This window comes from Zalophus californianus, chromosome 6 (assembly GCF_009762305.2).
Source record: "Zalophus californianus isolate mZalCal1 chromosome 6, mZalCal1.pri.v2, whole genome shotgun sequence".
NCBI lineage: Eukaryota > Metazoa > Chordata > Mammalia > Carnivora > Otariidae > Zalophus > Zalophus californianus.
The window spans coordinates 70,670,070-70,696,675 of NC_045600.1; the positions used below are offsets into that span (position 1 = coordinate 70,670,070).

Below are 26,606 nucleotides of genomic sequence, written 5' to 3' on the forward strand. Positions count from 1 at the left end.
ATTCATCATCTCTGGACGAGAGCCCCATATTTTCACTTTTGCCCTGGGCCCCCTCTGATTGGATTGGCAGCTGGTTCTGCTACAATTGCTGGAAAGGGGAAGCATTCACAAGGGCTTAGGAAGCAGTCCCTCCTGAGCCAAAGCTGAGAGGCTAGAAACTCCAGATGTAACAGAGATTAGCCAGTGGAGGAGAGGGAAAGATCAGTGCACACAGCAAGGCAAACATGGATGGCAAATATTATTAGTGCCTATGTGAGCACTACCCCAGGCATGGTCTGCTTTTGAGGTGCTAAAGACTGGAGGTAGACCCCACATCACCTTAAATTCAGCAACGTAACAGTACCACCTGTGACTTCTCTCAGGAACAATTGGCTGGCATCGATCCTCCACTATGTTACCAATTTCACTATATACCAGTTCTACTGAAATGTCAGCCGGAGAAGGACGTGTAAAAAATAAGGCTGGAATGTACACGGGAGCCTATAAAGGGAAGCCTTTGAATGCCAGACTGAGGAATATGGGGAAGCTTTTGAAAAATTTGGTCAGAAGAGTGACTACTGGAGCTCTGGCCGCCCCAAGAAAAGAAATATTCTTTCTTTGTTCATAAGGCTTATATAATAACAAATAACTTTCCAGCACCTTCCCCTCATTGCATGTCTCCCTCCCACTATTCCCCTTCCTCACACTGCTTCTCCCACCCCACAAACACATGACACAAAAAGTCCAGCCGTTGTCTTTAATTCGGGCTCCGCTGTTACCTTGACCTCCCTTGGACTGAGGTCATTGACCACGCTTTGGTCCATTGCACTATGCCCGAATTCACACAGCTGACCTCTCCCAAACTGCTTAGGGGAGCAATCCACCCATGACCCTGTCTGTGGCAGTCAGAATTGGAAAAATGACCACAGTGACCTCAGCCTTGTGTAATCTTTCCACCTGAGTGTGGGTGGAACCTGGGAGTATATGAGATGCCATTCCCATGATTATGCCAGGTCACAGGGCAAAAGGGATCCTGCAGATGTGATTAAGGTTACTCCTCAGAAAGGGTAGGCCTAATCTAGTCACATGAGCTCTTTAAAAGCAGAATTTTCTCCAGCTGGTGGCAGAAGAGCAGGAGACTGAAGCATGAGAAGGACTCAAAGCCCCAGTCCTGCTTGGAACATCCAGAAGCCATGTGAGAGGGGATGTGGGTGGCCTCTGGGAGCAGAATGACCTCCAGCTGACAGCCAGCAAGGAAATGGAGGATGCAGGCCTAAAACTACAAGGCGCTGAGGTCTGCCTACTACCTCAAAGGCTTAAGAGATTCTTCCCAGAGCCTCCAGGTAAGAGCCTAGTCTAGCCAACATCTTGATTTTGGCCTTCAGAGACCCTGAGCATAAAACCAGACAAGCTGACCTGACTTCTAACCTACAGAACTGTGAGATTATAAACAGAAGTTGTGGGGCACCTGGGTGGCTCACTCAGTTAAGCATCTGCCTTCGGCTCAGGTCATGATTCCAGCATCCTGGGATTGAGTCCTGAGTTGGGCTCCTTGCTCAGTGGGGAGCCTCTTTCTCTCTCTGCTGCTCCCCACTGCTTGTGCTCTCTCTCTCTCTCTCTCTCCCTCTCAAATAAATAATCTTTTAAAAAATATAAACAGATGTTGCTTGAGCTGCTAAATGTCTAGTAATTTGTTATATAGAAATAGAAAAGTAATATACTGGTTTAGCCCCTTCCAGGCACTCTCCTGCTCAGCAGCTCAGATCCTGCCACTTTAACACTAGGCAGAGTCATAACGCAAGCATCAGGAGTCACATCTGAAGGGACAATGAATTAAAAATGAGAAACGAGTGTAGAGACAGCCAGTTGGGAGATTATTGCAAATGGCCAGCATGAAGAAATAAGGTCCTAAATTTAGTGGCGGCATTTATAGATAAGAGCAATGGATTTGTGAGTCCTGCTAAAAGAAAAACTGTCCAGATTAAGCAATTGATTGGATGGGAGAGATAGAGACAGCTATTATGTTGGTTTCTGGAAGGAATTGGAGGGTACGCTGGTCCTCTGTGGTAGCATGTTCATTAAACTAAATGGAAAGAAAATGTGTTCAATTTTTCCTAAGATAAGAAGGAATCGTGTTAGTTAAAATTATCGGTGGCGAGCAACAGCACTAATTCAATTCAAACAAGTTTTAGGGGGTAAATAGAGGAGGGTGCTTTGTATTGAGGTGCAGGTGTTTTATAGGCCCTGAGGGACAGGAGAACAGCCAAGCGTCAGAGAAGACAAGACTGGGATATGGAAGCCCCCGGGGACCAGAGCGTGTGCTCTCTGTGTCCGCATCTCTTCTTCCCCAGAGACCATCCTCGTGTGCCAGTTAGATGTCCATGGCAAAGCTTGAGGGTTGAAGGGGAGACCGGGCTGGACTGGAATTGCTAACTCTGATTCCCAGTCTCCAGGGGAAATGATGCAGTTGGTCTGTGTGGTTGCCCTACCTCCCACACCACCATCATGCTGCTGCCCTCAAGAAAAGTGGGAGAATTGATTCGTGAGGAGGACAGACACTCCCAACGTTGTTTACTGAAAAAGCAGATAGGATTTCTCAAATCGTAATTTCCGCAGACACAAGAGTACGAGAGTGTGATATGATGCCCAAGCAGCTGGGTCCCCATCCCGGTGCCCCCTCTAACTAACAGTGTGTGTGACAGTGATGAACTAACTAAACTTCTCTAGGTCTCAGTACTTCTAGGTATAAAATAAGGCCCTTGGTCCAGGTGACATGGAGGGTTCCAGTTTTAATGCCCTGTGATACTAAGTCCTTCTGAGCAGAACGATGCGATATTGATCCAGTTCTTGTGTTTAATTCTCCCTTGCCCTCTCAAAGACCAGAAATAAAGCCTCTCTGCATTAATCCTCTCATTCGCTTACAAGAGGAAGAAAGGCAGCTGAGGAAAATATATAGTTTGTTTTCCAAGAGAGCTGGACCACCTGAAAATCTACTTAGTACTCAAAAAACACTAACCCCAACCCGGTGTCAACTGGCTTTAAGTCTCTGCCTTGACAGGAGCAGTGATTCTGTGCTCCCGCCAACAAAAGTGTGTCTCAGATTACCGGGGGGTCCGGCTGCCACCATGCTGGCTCTCTCCCGCAGCTTTCTTTAGGACCACAGAAGGTCAAAACTTTAGAAACTTTAATCCAGTTCCTTGATTTTCTATAGGACAAAGCAGAAGCTGAAAGAGAAGATACTTGCCCAGGGTCATATGGGTCTTTGGGAGCAAAAAGGGGGAGTAGAGCCAAGCGGCCTGACCCATGTTTGCCTGCTGTCCTCTCTTTGAACAGATGAAGGCATGTGATCTGAGGCTGGAGCCCCAAGGATAAGCCAGCAGACTTGACTGATGGCATCTGTTATTTATGAGTTGAATTGTGACCCCATGCCACCAAAATTCATATTTTGAAGTCCTAACACCACCCTCCTCTCCGCTACCTTAGAATGGGCTCTGATTTGGAGACAGGTCTTTACAGCAGTAATCAAATTAAAATGAAGTCATTAGAGTGGTCCTCAATCCTCTACCAGATATTGCCTTTCGTGCCCAGCCATGGAGGGCCCTCCCTTCCCACAGCCTAATACTGCAATGCCTTTCTCCTGCTCTCCAAACTCAGGTTAGAGTCTCATTTCTGTTCTGTGATTTTTTTTTTTTTTTAAGAATGACTGCGTTTACTCCTTGCAGCTTCCATCTACTTCCTCTGCACAGTGGCCAAAGCCTCTCGGGCAGCCATGAGGAAAAGGCCTGGTGGAAAACTGAGGTCTCATTCCAACACTGGAGCCGTGGACCTGGGGTCTGACAAGAGACGCCACAGCAGGAATGTGGTCTCCTAAGTTTTCACTCTCAAAAGGAGAGTGAAATGGAGCCTGAGTCTGACACCATAAGATGCAAAAGTATCTACTCTGAGTGCTGGTGGCATTTTCTAAGTTCTGAGATAAGCCCAGGAAATGATCCAAAAGAAGGATGATGACAGACTTAAATTGTGGAAAGTGCCATTTTAAAATAGTTGTGCATGACTTGGAAATTGTCTCAGAACAAAATGTTTGTCAATCTCTGAGTCCTTATCTCTACAGTTTGTTAATAGAGAGACTTGTACAGCGTGCTAGCTCATGTAACAAGAGGTTAAAATGGGACAGTCGCAGTGTCAGTAGAGGCTTTAGCATGCAGGTACTGGCTAGATCACTTAAGCAAAACTGAAAGTGGAGGTATATGAAAGCCACTTTTATGACTCAGCCCACTGCTCATCTCCAGCCTATCAAGAAGTTGAGGAGAACAAAAGCAAAGATGGGAATTGGAGAGAGGCTTTTCCTTGGAGGTAAGTGGTCAGGGAGCCTCTTTACACCATCCACGAGGGAGGCACCTGCCTTACCTCAAGCCTACCAATAAAGGCATCAAGGGGGCCTGCTGAAGACTTCACATGAGCCCTCTAGAAAGCAGTCTGGGGTGTTTGGCTCAGAGACAAGAAATCTGAAGGGCCTGGAGGCTAGCTGAAGCATCATGGGATGACAATGTAGAGACCCTAGTCTGAGAGTAATTTTCATTCCCTCTACTGAAGGATTTAAGATGAAAATATCTTCTGTGCACCAGAGGTAAGTAGAGAGAGGGAGAGAGAGCAGAACTATCTCAGAGGGGCCTTGCCCATGGGGCCACCTGAAAAAGCAATGGGAAAAGAACAGGGGAGAGTCTGTGTGGAGGGGGTCACAGAGAATTAGGGTTGTTACAGACTGAACTATGTCCCCTAAAATTCATGTGTTGAAGCTCAACATGACAATATTTGGAGATAGGGACTTGAAGAGGTAATTAAGGTTAAATGAGGTCATAGGACAGGGGCCCCAATCTGATAGGACTGGTGTCCTTATAAGAAGGGGAGGAAATCAGAGCTCCCTCTCTCTCTCTCTCTCTCTCTCTCTTCCCCTTTTGCATGCACAGAGGAAAGGCCATTTGAGGACAGAGTGAGAAGGTGGTTGTCTGCAAACAAAAAAAAGTGCCCTCACCAGAAGCCAATTCTGCTGCTGCTTGGACTTCCAGCCTCCAGAACTGTGATAAAATAAATGTCTGTTGTTTAAGCCAGCCAGTCTATGATGTTTTGTTATGGTGGCAAAAGCAGAGTAATGAAGGGGTCTTAGGCAGCCGACCAGAGAGTGAGTCCCCTAAAGCAGAGATTCATAGGTGAATGGTTCCCAGTGATGGAGGGATCTACAAAGAACCCGCAGTGCAATCCAAAAGAAATTAATTCACCCCACAAAGAAATCTCGAGGATTAATGTTTTCACTGGTGAAGTCAACCAAACATTTAAAGAAGAAATAACACCAATCTTAAATAAATTCTTCCAGAGAATAGAAAAAGAGTATGTGCTTCTCAAGTCATTTTATGAAGACAACATGATCAAGATAGTAAAACCTGATAGAGACATTGCAAGAAAGAAAATGGTAAGTCAGTGTTCCTCAAAACTACAGATGCAAAATCCTACACATAATATCATTAAAATCCAATGATTTGGGAAAGGATAATATGTCAGAACTAAGTGCAGTTTAACCCAGGGATGCACGTGTTAACATTTGAGAAGCCAATCCATGTAATTCACAGAGCAACAGAATAAAGAAAAAAGATCATTTGATCATCACAGTGGATGTAGAAAAAAATTATGAAATTCAACAGTCATTCATAGTAAAAACTCGTAGCATGCTATGATAAATCTGATCCATCTACAACAAAACAAAACAAAAGAAGACCTGAGAACAGAAATGATCGATACTGTACTTACTGGAGGTTTTCACCAGTGCAATAAGGCAAGAGTGCTAAACCTCTGCCAAACCCAGAAACCACGGTACCAGTCATGGCTGTACCTGTCAGGTACTCCTCACCACCTCAGCACTGGAGGGGAACAGAAATCACACCTAGCAAACTGAGAGTCAGGTGGGGAGAGGGCAGAATCAAGAAGAAAGCAGCCGCCCAGCCTCTCTCACCCCATGTTCCTTTCCACTGAAGCCATGGCAAGCTGGGAGAAGGAGGTGTTTTACATTATTTTTTAATGAATTGGATTTTTTACTCTTACACAGGCTGGAAATTTTAGTTACTGAGAGAGTGTTATTTCATAATATTCAGTGGCCACGGGACTTTTCCTTCCCTGCAAATGACCTGAAACCCAGAGAGTGTGCTCTAGATTGCATCTAAGGGATAAGGATAAACCGTATCGGGGCAGGTATGCATGGGGATAAAGCTGTTTTCTCTTCCACTCCATGACTAACACTCTTTAAAAATCCAGGTTTGCGGTCATTAATGTTGTTAATGTGCTCACTGTGAGTCTCCCAGAGGTAAGCGCATCCCCTGGACCACACTTTTTCTACCTTTGTTGGAAAGAGAGCCTTCCTCCGATGTCTTTCAAGAACTCAAGCTCTTGACCTGGATTGTTCCTAAGCGGGCAATTGCACACATTCTTTGCTGACTGAGAAAGCAGCTGATTTTGCAGGGCTCACAGATGGGGGTCTCTGTGTTGGGCATGAGCAGAACGTTGCCTTGTGCTCTGACCACTCCACCCTTAGTTTCTTGTCTTTCTCCTGTCTTGGAAATGTAATGCATTGCTGAGGCTGTCCTGAGTTTATCTTGTGTTCACTTCTAATGTGTGCTAAATGATTGGAAATGGGAAACAGATGGACACTTGGCCCAGAGATTAAACTCCATCTCCTTAATTAGATGGTGTTGATCAAGGCTTCCATGGGGTCCTTCTCCTCACTGCCAAGTAAAAGAGCTCTGCGGTGGGGCTCCTCAAAGCATTTGGGAACTAATGGTTTATTCAGTTCCTCCTTCGCATTTATTCACGGACACTGAACAAACAGGAGCCAAACTGTCTTTGTCTCTTTGGTTTTTCTCTAGCAGTTTCACCATGTGACTTTCCTCTCTGGCAAGAGTTGAAAGAGAATAAAGGGAATTCTGGTTAGCCTCTGGCTGAACTTTGCTTCCTATCTTGAGTTAGCAGAATTTGGTTGGGGACAGGAGGGGGTTGGTCTTCAGAACAGAGAGCTCCCGAGCTTTAGGAAAGCTCTGGGTACTGACATCAGCCTGGGGCTTCTCCTATCAAAGGGGAACAGACAAGAGTTCGAAGACTAAGAGATCAGAGTTTGAATCTTGGCTCAGCTGGTTAGTAGCTGAAACTGTGGTATGCTGGTAAATTTTGAACAACAGACTCTGAAATAAATAAATAAGGCCCTAATTTGTAACATGTGCCAATTTTTGTGATGTAAATACTCCCACCATGGCCAATTTTCAGTGACCAACAGGTTGTCACTGAATGCAAAATGAGGAAGAGATTCTCACTGTTGGCTCTGTATAGCTTGTCTGAGCTGACCCCAACACACCAGTAAGCACTATAAAGCCCCAGTTTTATCGTCTGTACAAAAGGACAGGTACTTTGCAGGGTCATTATAAAGATAAAAGTAATGGCCAAAACAGGGTCTGACGCACACGAGGGGCTCAATAAATTGTTACCGCATATCATCATTTTAAACTGGGCTTTAAGGAAGTGACTTCACATTGCTGAGCACTCCAAGAAGTCCGATCCTCAGCCTTGAAAACTTAGCAAGTAAATTTCATTACCCAGGTGTCCGGGGAATGAAGTCACATTAATCAAATGTATAAAGGGCAGTTTATAAATACCAATTTACTACTTTGATTTAGTGCATATACAGAATAATAATTGTTCCAAACCCAAACTGGCTCATGTGGGCTAAAAAAGGATTTCTTTTTGTGGCTTAGCAATTTGTTTATACGCAAAGTGCTACAAAAGCGTAAGTGTTGATGATATTTTTTTTAAGATTTTATTTATTTATTTGTCAGAGAGAGAGCACACGTGTGCACAAGCAGGGGGAGTGGCAGACAGAGGGAGAAGCAGGCTCCCTGCTAAGCAGAGAGCCCGGTGCGGGGCTGGATCCCAGGACCCTGATACCATGACCTGAGCCGAAGGCAGTCACTTAACTGACTGAGCCACCCAGGTGTCCCAGGGTTAATGATATTTAAATATGCTTATTTAAGCATCTGGATTAAAAAATTGAACTGGGGCTGCCCCAGCAAATCCCTGGCCTATGCTGACATCAGCATATCCCTGGTCTGAGAACCAAGACTGGTGTTCTACACCTATCTCCTTGCAGGCATCCAGCTCTCCTGTCAACCCTGCAGAAAACTGGACAGATGGACATTGTTAAGAGGAGATATATTTAACCACCCCTGAGGGGATCCTGCCTAGATTTTCCCCAACCACAACTATACTGATAAATTTTAAACCCTTTGGGTAGGGGCACCTGGGTGGCTCAGTCGGTTAAGTGTCTGCCTTTGGCTCAGGTCATGATCCCAGGGTCCTGGGATCGAGCCCCACGTTGGGCTCTGTGCTCAGCAGGGAGCCTGCTTCTCCCTCTGCCTGCGGCTCCCCCTACTTGTTCTCTCTCTCTGTCAAATAAATTAAATAAAAAATCTTTAAAAATATAAACCCGTTGGGTAAGGGAAAAACAATGAAGATTACCAGTTCCATTTTACTATATGCAGACTGACACACAGAGAGGCAAAGGCCCATAGAAGATAACTAGGGAGATGAGACTGGAATTCAGATCTCTGAGGCAGTTTAGTGCTCTTCTCTCTGCCCCTGGGAAGATCAGTTGGGCAGCACAAAAAGCACACAGTCCAGTGCAGGAGAAAACCACATGTGTAGATAAATTGAAAGAGAGACTTTCTACAGTGGAGGATGCAGGATGTTCTGGGAAAACTATCCCAGTGAGAAACGGGTGATTGGTATGGGTATGGTCGGGGGAGGTTCTAGATGTGGGGACCTATGAGCTGAGGTCTTAAAGGATGAGTAGAATTACCTTGGAATAGAGGGATGTTGCAGGTTGGGTTTACCAGAAAGATTTTTAAGATGGGGATTAGCATATGAGACTTTCATTAGAGAATGCTTCTGGGAAGGGAAAGACACAGGATTGGGGAGAGGGAGTTGAACCATGATATAATCCAAACAAGGGCCTCAGCCAACCCCATAAGAGCTCTGGAACTGAAGTGGCTCCTTCAGAGTTTTTCCAAGTAGGAGGGAGGGAGCCAGGCCATTTATATCATCAGGTGGATCCATCTTGGGTGTTGCAGGCTGTCCCTAAAAGCAGGTGTGACTCAGAATGAGTAATTTTGTTAAAAAGAGGGCTGGGCCCCAGCAGCGATCCCAGGTGCTGGGGAAATAAGTCTTCCATTTCTCATGTTGCATCTGGGCAGTAGATCATATCATCCACCACAAGAGGGAAAGCGTTTTCGACACTGAGGAAAGCACTGGAGGAAGCGAATGTCGGTGCCATGGGAGTGGTCCAGTGCTTGGCGCGGAAAGGATTTCACAGGAAGCAGATCCTGAGATAGAGATATGCATACAGGCGGTTCACTGGGGAGCAGTCAGTCTCAGGAACGACATCTTTAAGGGAGTGGGGGAGGCAGGACTGGGCAAAGGGAGCAGCTGAACTGCAAAACAGGTGCAGCAGAGAGCTAGCCAATCCCACAGGGATGGCCCATCAGATGTCTTGGACCAAAGTAAATGAGATGAACCTTATACTACTGCATTGACCCGTCACTGGAAATGCATTGACCCCAAGGAAGAGCGCATAACTTTTCCATGGGAGCTCCCTTCAGGGAAGGGCAAGTCCTTGGAGGGACTCAGCTGAGAGCCATCAGCCATCCACACTCGTAACAGCAAGGGGAGTGAGTACCTTGGTCCTGAAGGACCATGAACATCTATTGTTGTCCATCTAATGTGAATGTGAACAGTTTCCGGTTCCCCTTGAGTAGAATGGAAAAGAATACATTGGCCAAAATGATGGCCACATAACGTGTATTTAAAGATGTGTTAACCTATTTAGATGGCAAAGATACCACATCTAGCATGGGGGTAGTGACTGACGCCACCACTTGGTTGGGCTTGCAGTACTCAGGTGTCATTCATCAAGATCTGCCTGATTTTTGCCCAGACCACACTGGCAAATTAAATGGGGACTATTAGCCCTGCATCCTTTAGTTCTTTAAGAGTCTCTGCCATTCATCCAAGGGAAAACATATATTTTTTTTATTTTTTAGCTTGTCTGTGGTTTGTTTGTTTGTTTTGTATTTGGTAAATTTTAGGGTCATGGTGATCTTTAAATAGTTTAGTGTATCTTAAAATCATTTAGTGACAGGGCTGGAGAAGATAAGTCAGATGGTAGTAGAATGAGGAACTTATGGGAGTGAGAATTCATGGAGTTTGGTGCAAAAATTACCTCAGCCAGCGTAAGTGGAGGTGAATGGGCCTCCCTTTAGCTTTTATCATTAACGCTTACTTCTCATTTTACCACCGCACCAACATCAGAGAGGGAAAACATTATGGAAGTCCCCTACCCTCCCTCCCAATGGAATCGAGGGGAAATAGCTCATTATTGCTTCTGAATGAGAGAGTATCTCTTTCCGTAATGAAAACATTTAATGTTCTGCTAATCAACTGCTAAGACTGGTGGAGCATCTGTGGGTGCTTTATCTTGGTTAATGGGGATATTTCAAAGAGCCCAGCTTAGGGAAATCTTCTGACTGGGCAAGTTTTATTCAGTGCCAGCATTTCCTCTCTCCTACTCCATTAGATACCTTGCTTTCCTGCCCACCCCCCTCTCCCCACGTCACCCCTTCCTCCCTGCCCCGCTGCTGGAAAATACTGCGGTTTGTCCGGATCCAAACATACAGGTTTATAGGCTTGTCTCTTTTTATGTGTGTGTATGTATTGTTTTTATGTATATAAACATTTGTTGGTTATTAATTTTGTCTATCATCAACTTATGACTTAATTCGGATCTTGGAAAGGGGGAGGGCTGACAGTCCCTCTTCCAGGCGAAGGGCAGACAAGCTATTCATTGTAAGCTGGTGGTTCCTATCTAGCAGAATCACAGAAGCGCTCTCCGGGCTGCCATGAGTAGAGACTAGTGTCCGTCGCTTTCCCCCCCTTGGTATCCAGCGGGATGGCTCAGCACGTGAACTCCGAGGTTGGTTTGCCTGACGATGGTGCTGACAACTCTCCAGAGGAGGCGCCCGGATAGCCCTCCGCACACTTTTTTGACTTCCTGCCAGCTTCAGTTCCCTGCCTCTCTTAATGACCAGCGTTTCTAGGGCCTTCGATTATGTCCAGCTATTCTCAGGTGTCAGGGACCAGGGAGGATTTTATTGGTCTTAAACAGGCAGCAGACCCACATCATTCCAGGTGTTCCTAAAGAAAGCTGTTTATCTCAAAACATCCAGCTTGGGGGGTGGGGAGACATTTCTCCTGGCAGGGACTCCCATAAACTTCCCTGCAATAAACTCTCCTCCTCTCCTTATTCACTCACTCACTCACTCATTTATTCATTGAGTTAATAAATATTTATTGAGCAGCCACTTCTTTCCAGGCATTAGGAAATACTGTCCTGGAGATACAGCACTGAATAAGACCAATACTGGCCCAAGCTTCATGAAAATCACACTTTACCAACTTTTCTTCATCTCATGGTACCCCTACTCACAAGTGCCCCTTGATTAGGAGAGAGAACACAGGGTTCTAGAGAGTTTATGGTTTGTTTTTTCTTAAGATTACTTATTTATTTGAGAAAGAGAGAAGGAGCACACGTCGGGGGGAGGAGCAGAGAGAGAGAGGGAGAAGCAGACTCCCCACGGAACAGGGAGCCCAATGCAGGGCTCGATCCCAGGACCCTGAGATCATGACCTGCACCAAAGGCAGACGCTTAACCGACTGAGCCACCCAGGTGCCCCTGTAGAGAGTTTTGATTTAAAATGGCCGTGCTCGAAATTTGGGGATCATTCCTCCCATTGGTTGAACACCAGTGGAAGCGAAGATGCTGGAGTTCGGGAGAAGGGATGGTGACATTGAGATGGCAGGGAGATTTGCACAGTGTCAGAGCATGAGAGAAACTGAGAAGCCTACACTTACCTGCCAGTCAAGTGGATTGTAGAAGAACATGAAATGATAAAAGAACTGAAGATGAGTTGCATTTAGAACTTAAAAGTACAAAATCGCTCTCATAATCTTTCCTTGTATTTGTTTTCTATCCTCATGAAGAGGTGATTTATTTACACTGTCATAGAATAAATAGAACCTTGACTTTTATTTCGCACATCATCTGATTTTAGGTACCTTTGTTGTATCAGGTTTTCAGCAGAACATTCTTCTGGGGGACGGGGGCAACATATCTGCCCTTCTCCCCAACCCCATTCACCTGTCTCAACTCTGATGCTGCATACAAGCAACAGTACATTCACTGGGGGTACTCAGTCCCTGATTTGAAGCACGTCTACACCAATTAGCCAACACAGGTCCAGAGCAGCCCCTTATCTGCCAGTCTCCTTTGATCTTCTGACCTGTTTTACAACGACTTTCCTTTCCATGCCTAATACAGACAGGGAAGATGCACAATCAGTATTTATTGAACGAGTAAATTTTGTTTCCACTTTCACACTCTTCCTCGGGTAAGAGATGGTTTATTATTTTCACGGAAGGAGCATCCAAATAAATGAAAAGGAAGAGCACGTCAAAGTCTCCATTCAAATGTTCCCAGCTAGGAGTGAAAAAAAAAAAAAAAAAAAAACCCTTGATTTTCCACTCCTGTTCCTTTATTCTAGGTACTGACTTGTTCCTAATCTAAAAAGGCACATTGACTTGTGGGCTCGGGTTATCTTCAGCGCACCCGGAGAGAAGAGCAGATGCCTTGCTAGGTCCAGGAATTCCCCAGAGCTCATCTCCATTACTCAACAGATCATTAATCTGGAACTTCAAAACCACAACAGAGCACTAAGACAGCTAAACCAAGAGCTACTTGATCCTTTGTGCCTTCGAAGACATGGGTAATGATTAGGTTTCTCACCGTCAGTAAGCTTAAACAATGAAAGCTCAAGAACAAAAGCTGCCTTTCACTATTCCAGAGATCCTCGGCAATAGAACACACGTAGGATGATGAGATGGGGATGCCCCCTCCCACCCCCACACTCCTAGAGGATAAGACACAAGGAAACCTCTCTAGCCCAGGCCTGTTCTCAGATTCCAGGTAGGAGTTACAATCCCAGTTGGAGGGTGGTGCAGTGTGGAGCATCCTGTTGGCTGGAACGAATTCTAGTAATCGTTTTGGCAATTTTTCTTCAGAAATCTGTGATTTTAAAACCACTGAACAAATCATACAAAACACCTGAAAATACAGCATAAAATATAGCAAGTATTTTTTAAATGCATGGTTGAATTCAGAAGAAAGTAGGGAAATTCCAAGAGGGTGCAGCCGGCCAAGCTGGACACCAAAATAGGAGCCCCGTTTCAAGAACCAAGAGGCTTGGGTGTGAATGACAGTGCTGGGGGCAGGAGACCACCCCATAGGCGCAGGCAAAGCAGAGACTAGGAGGCTCCATAAATATTCAGGTCCCTCAAAGGCCTACCCCTAGAGAACAGGCACAACAGAAAGGGGAGTGTCACCTACAAAGGGAAATAAGGACACTGGCCCATCTTGACATGGATTCTGGTCAGAAATTTTACAAAAGGTCTCCTACGACGATCTGTAACTTCAGCCTGCCCTCGTGCCGGTTTGGCATTCTAATTTACTACCTGCGAGATCCAGGCAACCCGTACAAAAATATTTCCCTATCCATTTGGGGGCAAGTGTATACTCATACCGGAGGAGTTAGCATAATAACCTGAGTTTGTGGTTAATGCTTGGGTTAGAGAGAAATGGTAGTTGATGAACACATTGTAATTTTATTTGTAGAGTGCTTTCTTGTGTATCTGTGAGTCTTGATCTAGCTACTTACCTAAGCCGGCTTGTACAAAACATATCCATGATGTAACTGAGCACCTTCTTTTATTGTCATTCTAAAGCCTGAGGTAGAGAAAATTTCTGTGATTGAGAGATACTTGAGTTGGGGTGGCTGCAGTCAATTTGGTAGGCTTGTCCCTGTCGTGGCGCTTGGACAAGGAATAGTCCTGATTATACAGAACAGCTTACAAGACATTCTAACAAGTGAAAACCCTTTCAACTTCTGGAAACCACATGCCCCTGCTTCAAGCCAACGCAAATGAGTGCTTCAAATGAGCACCGCTTCAGGCCTCGTGGTAAAATAAGCCAGTTTTATCTTCCCAGAAATGAACTTGTTCAGATCACCCAACTTGTCCATGACCTGTCCCTTCCATATCTTGACCTGGTCCCTCTTTCCCTCTCCCTTCTCCCCCTGCCCTCTCCCACCCTGCGTGCTCACCTAAAATCTCAGCTCCAAACCAGGTCGTTCCCGTCATGACTACTCTGCCTATAGGCTAGTTCGTTCTGTGCCACCTCCACTACATTGTATGCTAAAAATCCCATTCTTACACAGTTCTGGTTGAGAGTTGGCCAAAAGAGGAACTTGCATGGGATTTGAAAGATGGAAGTGAAGTACCATCTGTTACCTGCTGAAGGTCATCAAGATCAGATGGGGCACCAGTGGGTTCCAGCTCGTCCTAGCCCTCCTGCCCTCTGCGTGGAGCCCTTCCTCCTGACACCTGATCCTGTGGACCAGGGATCAGTCCAGGTTCCTCCCCATATACTTGCTGGCAGACCCGTGGAGGCACAGCTACCCACAGACCTCCCATGATCTCCTCGTTTGCTAAGCTCTGTTTCCAAGGCCAGGTGTGCTTGGCATCTCATATAGCCAGGATATGGACTCCTCTGATCCTCCAACTTCACTCCTGGACCTTCACTCCCCCAGATCCTCCCAGTAGTTAAGTTAGGTCTGGTTTCTACAGTAAACCCTGTAGCCAGTGATGAACAGTGGTTCTGTCTCTGCGCTTGAACCCTGACCCATTCGCCCTGTTACCTGGTGCCCAAGAGAGGCCCGCAATATAGAACTGGGCGGTAAGTATTTGATGTGTCAGGATTTCACCTGAGCATCTTTTTCCTCCACTCTGGAGTGAGGAAATCAGACGGGAAAGACGGGATGCACTTCTCCAAAAGGAAGAGTATTGCTTTCTACCGTCTGCGCAGCTCCTTACTGGCGCTTTTTCCTGGCTCAAACCATCATCTTCATCAGCCGCTGCTTCTGTCCCACCCTTCACACCAGGCTCGCAGGCTCCAAGGCCAGGCAGGTTTGCCAAGCCGCCGTCCTCCGCGGTCCCTGCGCCCTGTCCTTGCGTGCTTCCGCTCCGGCCCAGCCGCATCTGCGCGCGTGTGCTCTGCGTGCCTCTCTCCACCCCCCCCCACCCCCGACCCCGGCGGGGGGCCCCGCAGAGACTGCGCGGCTCTTGGCGTGCTCTGAGAAGAACTGGCAGCGCATCCGCTAGAAGACAGGTAACCTTCGTCTTGGCACACATTTCTCTCTCGCTGAGTACACGCCGGCAATTCCCATTTAGACTTTTCTACAGAACAGTTTTGTAGCATTTCCATTTATTACACATTTAATTGCCTTTTAATTGGTGCCCCTGTTTTCAGCATCTTTGAGGCATATTGAAAGTCTCTGCCTTAGCACCCATTTCAGGCTTGCTTCCTGCCCTGGATTACGTTACTGTTGGCCAAAACTTTGTGCTGGAGCCTTCAAGTTTAATCAAAGATTTACCGTCTTGTATAAAGGCTTGTGATAGTCATAATTCCTGCAGGCAGTGGGGAGAGAACAATACAGAATTTCAGAGGTAATCTCAGGAGCTAAAATTACCATTGCAATACACCAAGTTCATGGTAACTTGTCCCATAACTATCAGTGGGTCTTAGAGTCCAGACACTTAAATTTAAGTTCCAAATCCATTATTTTCCATTTCTATGCCTGAGGCTTGAGGCGGGGCTTTCCTGGAGTAGGGTGGTTGAGCTATGAAGTCCTGTCGGCATTTCATATTCTGTCTGTCTGATTGTAACTTGACAGAAGACCCTTATGATTGTATATTTGAAACACTTAAACATGAATAATGTAGTTTTTAAATTTTGTGTTTGGATTATTTTAATCTTTGGTACAAATAGGCTCTCTGGCTGCTTGCTTGCTTGCTTTTTTTCTTTAATTTAGTTATTTAACTTATTCATTTCTTTATTTACATTAAGGAATATTGTGGTTGGGCAGGTTCTGAAGAGCAAGCTTAAGAGGTCTTGGCTGAGAGACCCTCTGAGCCTGAATTTTCACACTTGTGACCTTGGAGTAACCATATCTACCCCAACAGGGTTGTAGTGAGGGTGAAAATGAAGATAATGATCATGGCAGTTCTTCACAACCTGAAAGTTGCTGTAGAAATACAATCATTATTTTCACAAGAAATCTATCTGCAGGTCATGAACAGAGTCCTTTTTGGAAAACTCTAGACAGATTACATCAAAACCTGTTTTTCCAGGGTTACTCACTTGGCTAACTACCTACGTTTTTGTGTTTTGTTTTGTTTTTGTCTCTGAACCCTTTCTTTGCTCATTAGTATCTCTTGCAGAGTAGAAATAAGATGAGAAAATCTAACCCATTCAGTTTGCTTCTTAAGAGGAACTCTGGTAAGCCCTGGAACTACATGTCCCAGAATCCTCTTCCCTCTATGGTTTCTGGCTGGGGTCAACAACCCCTGAGGGGCTCTCATCTAAGACCGCAGGTGGGAGAGAAGGTGAGGCCTTACTCTCTGCAGGCAGTGGCAACCAGACGTGGCAGCAAGCTCTTGATGTGTTATACTTTCATCATGACTTAGATCATTAGTGGGGATGCTCCAGGATTGTTGAGAATCGCCATGATTTCTGGTGAGCTCATGAGAAGCACCCACTTGAGTTCTTCAGGCTGAGATGTGGGGGATGGCTTTTCTGACCAAGAGTTCGTGGTTATATAGGCCCTAATTCTCTATATTAAGACCTGTAAGTCCGAAAACATGTAGCATGACTTCTATTTTCCCAGTCTGACCCTCTCTGATACAAACCTTTCCCTTTTCACCAATGCCACGTGTGACAAAAATTTATTAAGCTCTTACTATAAGCTACCATGAGCCAGTCACTTTGCTAGGTGCTTTACACGTATGATCTCATTTAATCCTCATTATAACCCTTCAAAATCAATCCGATTACTTCCTCCACTTTATAGACAAGGTAACTGAGGCTTGAAGGGGTTAAGTAATTTGCCCAAGATCACACAATAAGATATAGAGAGTCCTAGACTTTCAGGGCTACAGAGTCCTTATGAAATTGGCCAGGTGGGTAGCATTTTTCCATGATAATACATTTAAAAGTCCAGTGGGATATTAGAATGAGTCAGCATCTCCCAAATAACATGGCCATTGTGACTGAGCAGGACTCTAAAAAACCACTGTCAGAATTCAACTGATCAGAGATCTAGTGACTGGTGAAATTTGGAACACAGCAAGGAGCATTTGGTGCTGATGGGCTTTGTGAAAAAAATCAGAGCCGGTTTTTGAACCAGACACAGAGCCAGGAGAATGGTGTCGGTGCTGGCCGTGATGAAGGTCACCTCTTCGAGAAGGTCTGTAAGAATCTCTTAAATTCTGATCACCATCCCTTTTCCTACTGAATTGAGACCTAAGATATCCCTTTATCTGACTTCCAAGTTAAGCTTCAGAAAGATCTCTTCACCAGAGACACTAGCTTGACCCTCAGGACACTAGCTGAGCAGGGGCCCATGAGGATGCTGATGGGATTAAAAGGTTCAGCTATGGTCGCAGGTCTTTTGAATAATTAACACCATTTCCTGAATCCAGCCAAAATAGTATTCCTCCCCACAGATGACTTTAATTATGGCTACTACAGGGTTGGGTTAAAGGAAGAAGAAGGAATGTCGAAGACAGGGAAACTAAAGAATTGCTTTTGTAGTAGACAGCTGAGTCCTGCTGCATAGAGTAGAGCATGCAAGACACATCACATTTTCTTTAATAAAGCTGGCTTTGAGGCTCCCCCGTGCACCTCACCTGGTGGGAACTTCAATTTTAGTCATCGTTAGGGTGCACTCTCCCCCTGCCCCCCCCAGGGCTGTGTGACCTGAAGTTCCTTTGCAGAGCAGGCTCAATGTGGGGCTCCATCCCAGGACCCCAGGATCATGACCTGAGCCAAAGGCAGACGCTTAACCGACTGAGCCACCCAGGCGTCCCACCTTTCGAGTTATTTTCTTCAAAGGCTTATTGCTCTCTAAATTAACGTGCTTCATTTGGTCCATGTATTTTAATTCTCTATTTCTCACTTCCCTTTAGCCTCCTCCCCATATTAATAACAACATCAAACATTTATTGAAAGCTTACTACAAGCCAGGTGCAAATTCAAGGGTTTTAAAACTAGGTCTTTTAATTCTCAAAATAATCCTGTCACATGGGTTCTGTTTCATCAATCCTAGTTTATAACCAAGGCCCAGAGAGATTAAGTAACTCATTTAAGGTCACACAGCTAAAACGGCCAAGGCAGGATTTAGACCCAAAGCATCTGGCTCAAGAGTCCTACTGCTTAATTATGATGACATTCAGTTTTTTCCCATCGCTATCATCGACAATGTTACCTCTGGGTTATTAAGAATATGCCTACTCCTCCCTCTCTCGTTTTCTTCCTTCCTTTCAGACAAAACTTAAATTTATTGATTTATTTTCTCACTTTTATATCCATAGTCTTTGGTTTTAATGTCTCTTCTTGCTGAAAGAATTCTTTTAATGATTTTTCTCAAGCAGTTTTTGTATGTTAAATCTCTGAGGCCTGGTATGTCTGAGAATACCTTTATTTGAACGATCATATTTAAATGATTGAGTAGATCTAAAATTCTGGATGGGAAGTTCTTTTTTTTTTTTCTAATCCTTCAAAAATACCATCCGTTTTGTTATATTCAAGATTGTTGAGAATTCTGATACCCATCTGAATCTTTTTCCTTTGATCTGCTTTTATCTCTCCTAAAGATTTTAGAATTTTTCCCTCTGCCTTTTATGTTCTTGTTCTAGGGGTGTGTGTGTGTGTGTGTGTGTGTGTGTGTGTGTGTGTGTGTGTGTGTGTGAATCTGTCCTTCTAACCCACTATGAGCTTTTTCAGTCTGAGTTATTAAATACGCCATATCAGCTTTCTGTTGCATATAATAAACACACCAAAATGTTGTGGCTTAAAGCTACTTTTATCAACCTGTATTCCACAGGCTGGCAATTTGGGCTGGATTCTGCTGGTGGTTCCTCTGGAGTCAGCTGCTAATCAGCTAAATGGTTGTGCTTCTGGGTGTTCGCTGGATGCCAGCCGGAAGAATGGGACAAAACTGGGCCACTTGTCTTTCATCATCCATCCGGCTGGCCTGGGCTTGTTCGTACCGTAGCTCAGGCTTCTAAGAGCAACACAGGGGGCACCTGGGTGGCTCAGTCAGTTAAGCGTCTGCTTTCGGCTCAGGTCATGATCTCAGGGTCCTGGGATTGAGCCCCACATCGGGCTCTCTGCTCGGCGGGGAGCCTGCTTCTCCCTCATCTCTGCTCCTCCCTCTCCCTCTGCTCCTCCCTGCCCAGCTCATTCTCTCTCTCTCTCTCTCTCTCTCTCTCTCAAATAAATGAAATCTTTAAAAAGTAAATAAATAAAACAAAAGCAACACCAGATGGCAAGCCCCAATGGGCAACACTTTTAAAGTCTCTGCATCAATTCTTCTCATATTCTATCAGCTAACACAAGTCACTTGGCCAAGCCTAGAATCAATGTGGAGGGGACCGCCAAAGGTCATGCGTGTAAGGAGATGAAACAACTTGGGGGCTGTTAACCATTAAATCTACCACATCCTCCTTTAGTTCTGGAAAATTCTTGATTGCTTTTTCCAAGAATTTCCTCTCCTTCACTTATTTTTGCTCTTTGCCTCTGAGATGCCTCACATACAGATGTTAACTTCTTTATTTGTCCTCCATCGCTCTTAGCCTTTACTTTTATAGTTTCAACTGTCTTTATCTTTCTTAAAATCCTCCGGGAGAGTTCTTGACCTGATCTTTCATTTCATTTGTTCATTTTTGTGGCTATACCCATTCTGCTTCCAAAATACCCGCTGAGTTCCTCATTTTATCAATTATGTTTTTCATTCCCAGCATCTTTAGTCTGTTTTTCTTTGACTGTTCCTAGTTCATGTTTCCAAAAGCTTCCCTTATGCTATTGGGGGTTTTTTCCAATGCTTTTTTTTAAATCTGTCTGGTCTATTAAGTCTGCATCCTTCGCCATACATTTGTCTTTTGTTGCTTTTCTTTGAGAGTATAGATGTATTGTCACCTTTCCTCTATAACTCGTATTACCCTGGAAGTTTCAGTTGCCTTGGCTGATAGTGGATACCTGGAAGAAAGGGTGGAAGCTCAGATCCTCGCTTGTGCCTCTCCTTGGTGAGTTCAGGGAACAGGCGCTATGTGAAAAACATACCTATGGACTCCCAAGCCCAAGCCAGCCAGATGAATTATAGAAGACCCAGCTGACTCATTCTTCCAGCTGGCATCCAGCGAACATCCAGCGAAGCACAACCATTTAGCTGATTAGCAGCTGACTGCAGAGGAACCACCAGAAGAACCCAGTCCAAATTGCCCAGTTGCCAGCCTATAGAATACAGGTTGGTAAAGGTATGCTTTAAGCCACTATTAAATACCTTTTTGGAGCAACAGAAAGCTGATAGAGAGTATTTAATAACTCAGACTGGAAAAGCTCATAGTGGGTTAGACAGGACAAAATTACACACACACACACACACACACACACACACACACACACACACACACACTAGAACATACCATTCCCTAAATACTCCCCAACTCCCAAAACAGCAACACCGTCCCTCGAGGCAACTTCCTCTAGTTTTCAAAATAACAGCCAACATTTCTTAAGTGCTTAATATGTATCAAACCAGTTTTAAGTACTTTTACATGAATTGCATTGTTTTAAACCACCCTAAGGGTTAGGTAATATTATTATGTCCATTTTAGAGATGAAAAAACAAAGAGAGGAAGCAAGTAAATTTCCCAAAGTCACAGAGCAGTAAGTGGTGGAGGCAGAATTAAAATTTGGTCTGTTTGGCTTTAGAATCCACACTCTTAACTTTTATACCATGGGCCAGGAAGGCCTGGAAAAGAGGGAGCCTTGGGAACCAGGCCTTTGGCCCCAATTTACTATCTGCTCTCGGCCCAGGTGAGTTCCAGCATTTCCCTGATACCACCCTGATGCTTCTAGCTGGTGCCGGGCCAGTGAGGCTGTTTTTCTGCCTGGCAAGCAAATTTCTGTCCCGGCAACGTAAGCGAATGAGCAGGAAACAACTAGAAAACTCTCGTGTGTTCTGTTCCAGGGTTTGCCTCAGATCCTCTCTGGGAGAAGTGGAAATCCCCTTCACACTTGATCCCCCTCGTCCCCCACACCCGTAGGACACAATCACATTCTGCCTCCCTAGGATCTCCTTGCCTTTTTTTTTTTTTTTTTTTTGCCACGTTATTAGATACATCAAACTTGTTTATGTGACGTCTTTGGGGTTGGTTCAAGGGAGGCAGCCAGCATCTCATATTAGGTCATATTAGGCAGGAAACATCTGTATATGTGATTTCCGAAGTCACTTATTCACTAACCCAAGCCCCAAAGAAAATCTAGCTCTGGGAGTGCTAACCGCTGTTCTTCACCAGATATTTCCTTCCAGCTCATGGTCAGTCCCCAAAATCAACACAGGAATTCTATTATTATATCATTCTCTAAAATGTCTTGGTCTCCTGCAGAAATGAATCTCAATATACAGTTGCCTGCCTGCATATACACACTCAGATTCAGGGCAAAACTTAACTTCTTAACAGGCAACATTTGTGAATCCTTCCTACCTTCGCCTCGGATAACTGACTTCCTCATTGTCGATCCTGATATTTAACCCCTGATGCTTTGAGCACCTCTGATGTTTTTCGTGAATAGTGCAGGCACTGAGCTCTCTCTCTCCAGCCACATTTAAAAGGGCACCAGATCCATACTAACTACTGTTCAGAACTGCAACTTTTGGCCCCGGCCAGGCCAACTGCTCCCATTCTTGCACTAATTCTGCACCACAGCCATCCTTCAAAGTTCAGTTCAAATGTTCCTACCTCCAGGAAGCCTGCCCTCCGTGCTCAGCCCAAAGTGATCTCTCTGAACTTGCACAGCAAAGAGGTTGTAAGGACTACACACGTGTAAGGCTCACTCTCCTTTTCTGAGAGTGCCCGCATTCCGGTTCTCCAGACTGTCCACAGTCCTTCACAGGGCAAACCACAGAGATTAGAGCTCAAGACATTTGAGTTCTGACCTTCCTCCTACCCTCACATCCCCGCTCCTTTTCCAGCTGATTCGAGCATGCGTGCCTGGTTTCGATTTGCATGGTGACTATATGGATAGGAGTCATATGTTGGATGCCTCCTGACTCATTCACCAATTCGTAACAAAGTAAACCAGTCACTTTACTTATCTGATTCTTATTTTCCTCATCTACACAAAGAGGAGGCTGGGCTAGGTGATTTCTGAGGCTCAGTCTATGATTCAGGCTGTTGACAGCTCTAGGTCAGGGACCTCATGTCCTGATGACTTTTTTCTCCTACAACACTGTGAGCAAATATTGGTGTTTAATGTTGTCAGGCGAATCGAGGAATCAGTGATTATCTTAGGTGCGTTTGTAGTCCTAATTCTTTAGTAGGTGGGCCCTAATCTAGTGGGTTGCCATCATGGGCATATTTTCAGAAATGGTCTCTGGAAAACAGAAGTTACATTGATCAGCTGGCCTTATTTTTCAGGGCAGTCTAAATTTCTCATGACTCTCATTCTGAGGAAATTCCCTGGGAAAATGCCCTCTAGGTAGCATAGAGAAATTGAGATGTGCTGCAGGTGGCTTATTCCCATACCGAAATGATGCAGTCTCACTACTCCAAAAATTGGAGTCAGGACCCAGAGGAAAACCCAGTTCCACCCAAAATATCTTATATTTTACGGCAGGAAACTTCCTGGGAGTCACCGTATGCTCGGATATGGTCTAAGCGTGGTGCGAACGAGAGAAAGTGGTCAAATCATCGGTTCCAGAAGACTGCTTCCCACTGGGGACTGCAGAGAAGAGCGGGCCTCCTTGCAGAAGCCCAGCCTCCCTTGGGGATTTCTGAAACTACGAGGAGCAGATCATCCTCTAGCGTCAACCCAGAAAGAGAAGGCTGGAGCCCACTCGCCACGCCGACCAGTACCTGTGGCTCCTCCCTGAGCCCGGGTTTCAGAGGGAGCTTACCAGGCCAGCCTTCACAGCTCATTCCCCGAGCGGGCACGTGTTAGAGGGGCTGGCTCTCTGCTGTCACATCAGTTAAAACCCAGCCAAGCAGTGGGAATTCTCTGTATTTTGTTCTATTATTAGAATCCAATTACCATCTGGTGGTATGCTATAGGGAAGTGCTATTCTTCTGCGTCAGCAAACACAAAATGCAGCAGTTTGGTGAGCAAGCTGGCAGCTTCCAGAACTTGGAGCAGAAAGGTGGAGAAATACTTTTATTTCTGCCCAAAGAATCTCATGCCCATTGGGATTCCCCTGGCTTCGGGATATAGTTGGTTGTGCTCAGCCCCATAAAGGCAGAGACCGCACTCTGGTGTCATGCTGGCCTTTAAGACGGAAAACCCTTTGCCCGGGCCTGAACCTGTGTATTCTGGTCTGTCTTATTTACGGTGCCCACCTGTTTCCATCCCTCCTGAATGCAGCCCCGGCAGCCACTAGATATCTTTCCTCACGAGGTAAGAAGCTGCCGCTCCTTCGAGAACTGCTATCTTGGAAGCAAGACTGAATAGCCCCCGACTCGGAGGCTCATCCCTCTTCCCTATTCCTGACTGAGGTCCCCTTGGTGAGGGAAGCTACAGGCTGCTTCATGGTAAATGGTCTGATGGATGTGGAAATAGTCTGGTGCATTTTTGATGGCTATAAATAGTTTGATGGACATCAGCCCAGAGGTTCTCTCGGTAAACTCCCAAGACGATTCGTTCCACCGAGGTCAGAAAGTTACACCTCAAATATCTCTTAGGCAACCTGAAACTTCCTTGGGTCCTTAAAGGGAGTAGAAGAAAGGGAAGTGTTGCTACAGTGATGGAAAAGGAGGAGCCAGGAAGGGAGAGCAGGGGCAGAGTATGGGACAGCATATATTGATCTCCTCTTTGGGATGCCTCTGAATTAAAAGACTTTGTTTTTGCCCCCTTTCAGCCGTGGAAATTCCTAATTTGACTCTTCGATTCACTCCATTCTGTCTTTTCCTTCGCACAGGTGCGCCAGATGTTGCAAATGGAAAGACATGGAACAAGGGGGAAAGGTCAGCATACAGGCTCCGGGGTCTTTAAGTCCTATGCTCCGTGGGCTGCCTCCAAGCTGTCCCTTTGCGGCCAGGGAATTCCTTTTTCTAGATTAGAGACAGACTTAAGGCCCCAAACAAAGCAGTACAAGGGGCTACCTGTTCCCCTCCCCCAAGGCCTGCACCCCAGATCTCAGCCCCCTTTATCCTACCTCTCCTGCCCCGAACAAGGAGCAAATGCAAGAGCTAAAGAGCACAGAGCTTCCGTTCCAGTGTCTGGGTGGTAGCAGGCCACCCACACAGGTGTCCTAGACCAGGGCAGCGGTCTTAAGCCATCTGATTTCACCTTGGACTTTGTGAATTATCCTTGAGAGCTCTTGATTTTTTTCCTTTTACTTGCAGCCAAATTGTCCTATCTAATATAGCCAGAAATTGCAAGAGACCAAAACGTATTTCAAAAGAATCGTAAGTTCTCTTCTATCGGAAGGTTTACGACTGGGCCAAGCAAAACTCGGTAAGATTTTTCCTTGGAACACTCTATCCTCCTGTTTTTGTTCTTGTCTACTTTTCCAAGTCACCAGCTTTCTTTGGGTGCACAGGGTCCTCTGGTACATATTCTTTTGATGTTAAATCCTGCTCCCAGAAAATATGATCAACTCATAATGCTGTGTTTTATAATCCATGATGTCTTATAATCAGTGAAATAAAGTATTAAGCATGGGCTCTGCATTAGGAATATCACATATTATCAATCATCACAAAATTCTACAAGGTTGGTAATATTCCCACTTAAGAGACTTGAGAAGTGAGGGCCATAAACATAAATCAAATTGTTCAAAGTCATTTCAGGTGAGCAACGGGAACTGAGATTTGAACTTGGCTCTTTCCCCGATTCCAAGTTCCATCCATGCTCCTTACAAAACAGCATGCTTCTTCTTGAAAACAAATAGCATTTGCCTCCATGCAGAGAGTCGGCTGGACCATAGGATTGCAGGAACAGTTCTGCTACAAATGCACAGACAAAAGCAGCCTGGAGGGTGGGGGGCAGCACAATGCAGAGCACTCTGCGTAAGCTCAAGGCAGTCAGTGGAAGTGAGGGGAAGGCAGCATGGGTATTGCAATGTCGGGCGGCGGGGGGGGGGGGTCTTATGAGAATTTGTAGCAAGCATAGCAAACCTCCCTTAACCGAAAAGTTGTACATTGAATATCTTGAGGAAGGAATCTTCTGAGTCCCCTGCAACATAAGTTTTAAAAGGACAATGTATTAATACATAACGATAGAGAGGTAGAACAGGGACCCTTTACCAGACGCTCCGGATAAATGGCTACTGTCAGCTCTCTGGGGGAAGGAATTGGCGGTCAAAATTAAGCTCCACTTTGTTGAAAGGCTGATTTGCGGAGTCCAGCACATCTATTTAAGATTATCCGCTTTAATATTTCACTCTTGGAAAATCCCTCTGGGTTACATTATATTTTGAGAAGCCCAACACCACAGAGTTAGTGTGGTGAACACGTTTCCTGGGAGAGTTTACCAATCAGGCGTTGTGGGCTGATGCTCAAGCCAGGAAAGAGATCCTCTGCGCTCCCACACGCCTCGGAGGGAAGGCCCTTAGGAGGTGTGACAGCAAAGAAGACTTGCAAGACTCTTGCCCTAATTTGAGCCTATGTTAAAAGAATAATGATGACGCGTTTTCCTGTTGTTGCCAGGGATATTGTGAGGACAAAAGGAATAAGACCTATGCCTTCCCATTTGTGGCTTAGCACTCTTTATAACAAGGAAGTTAGTCAAGACAATTCCTTTATAGTCAACCCATGGGTAGTATTTATTTTAGAAAAAAATTGTATAAATATGATGTAGGTCACCCGTGTTAAGTGAACGGGGCAATAAAGGATTTGTTAAATACTTCGCTCTGCTGGGCACTCTACTAGGTGCTGTTTTTATTAAAGACTAATTGGGCATTTAGTTGGCTGGGGAATAGTAATTGCTGTGAAATGTGAGCTGTTTTGAATAATAGCTAGCAATTTAATAAGGATTTACTCTGCAGACTTTATGGACACAGAGGGAAAGGGTTTCAGAAAAGGACTTGAGCTTTTAGGGCTCATGCAATTCCATTAAACACTTGTTTTCCCATGAGTCCCTGGAAATGGATACTGCTTTTCCCTATGGACTCATAGGGCCTGGGCTTGTTATTAACCAGGAAGAAATAAAATGTTCTAAAAACCCAACAGTGGGCTAATCTGATCCTTCCAGGATGGAAGTAGCTTAAGATCTGGCCTCTCAGACTTGCAGTGAGAGAGAAACTAGTTTTCAAGGAAACAGAGCTAAACCAAGTACCCATTTTCCGTAGAGAAGAAGAAATGTTTTTGTTCAT

The 26,606-nt window shown here is 45.2% G+C and overlaps 1 long non-coding RNA gene across 1 annotated transcript; it reads left to right on the forward strand.

Annotated features, from left to right (window-relative positions):
• Nucleotides 1-1,010: 1,010 nt before the first annotated feature.
• LOC113909980 lies at nt 1,011-5,087 on the forward strand. The gene is made up of 2 exons (XR_003515870.1): nt 1,011-1,322; nt 4,947-5,087. It is a non-coding gene; the product is annotated as an uncharacterized LOC113909980 (long non-coding RNA).
• The last annotated feature ends 21,519 nt before the right edge of the window (nt 5,088-26,606 follow it).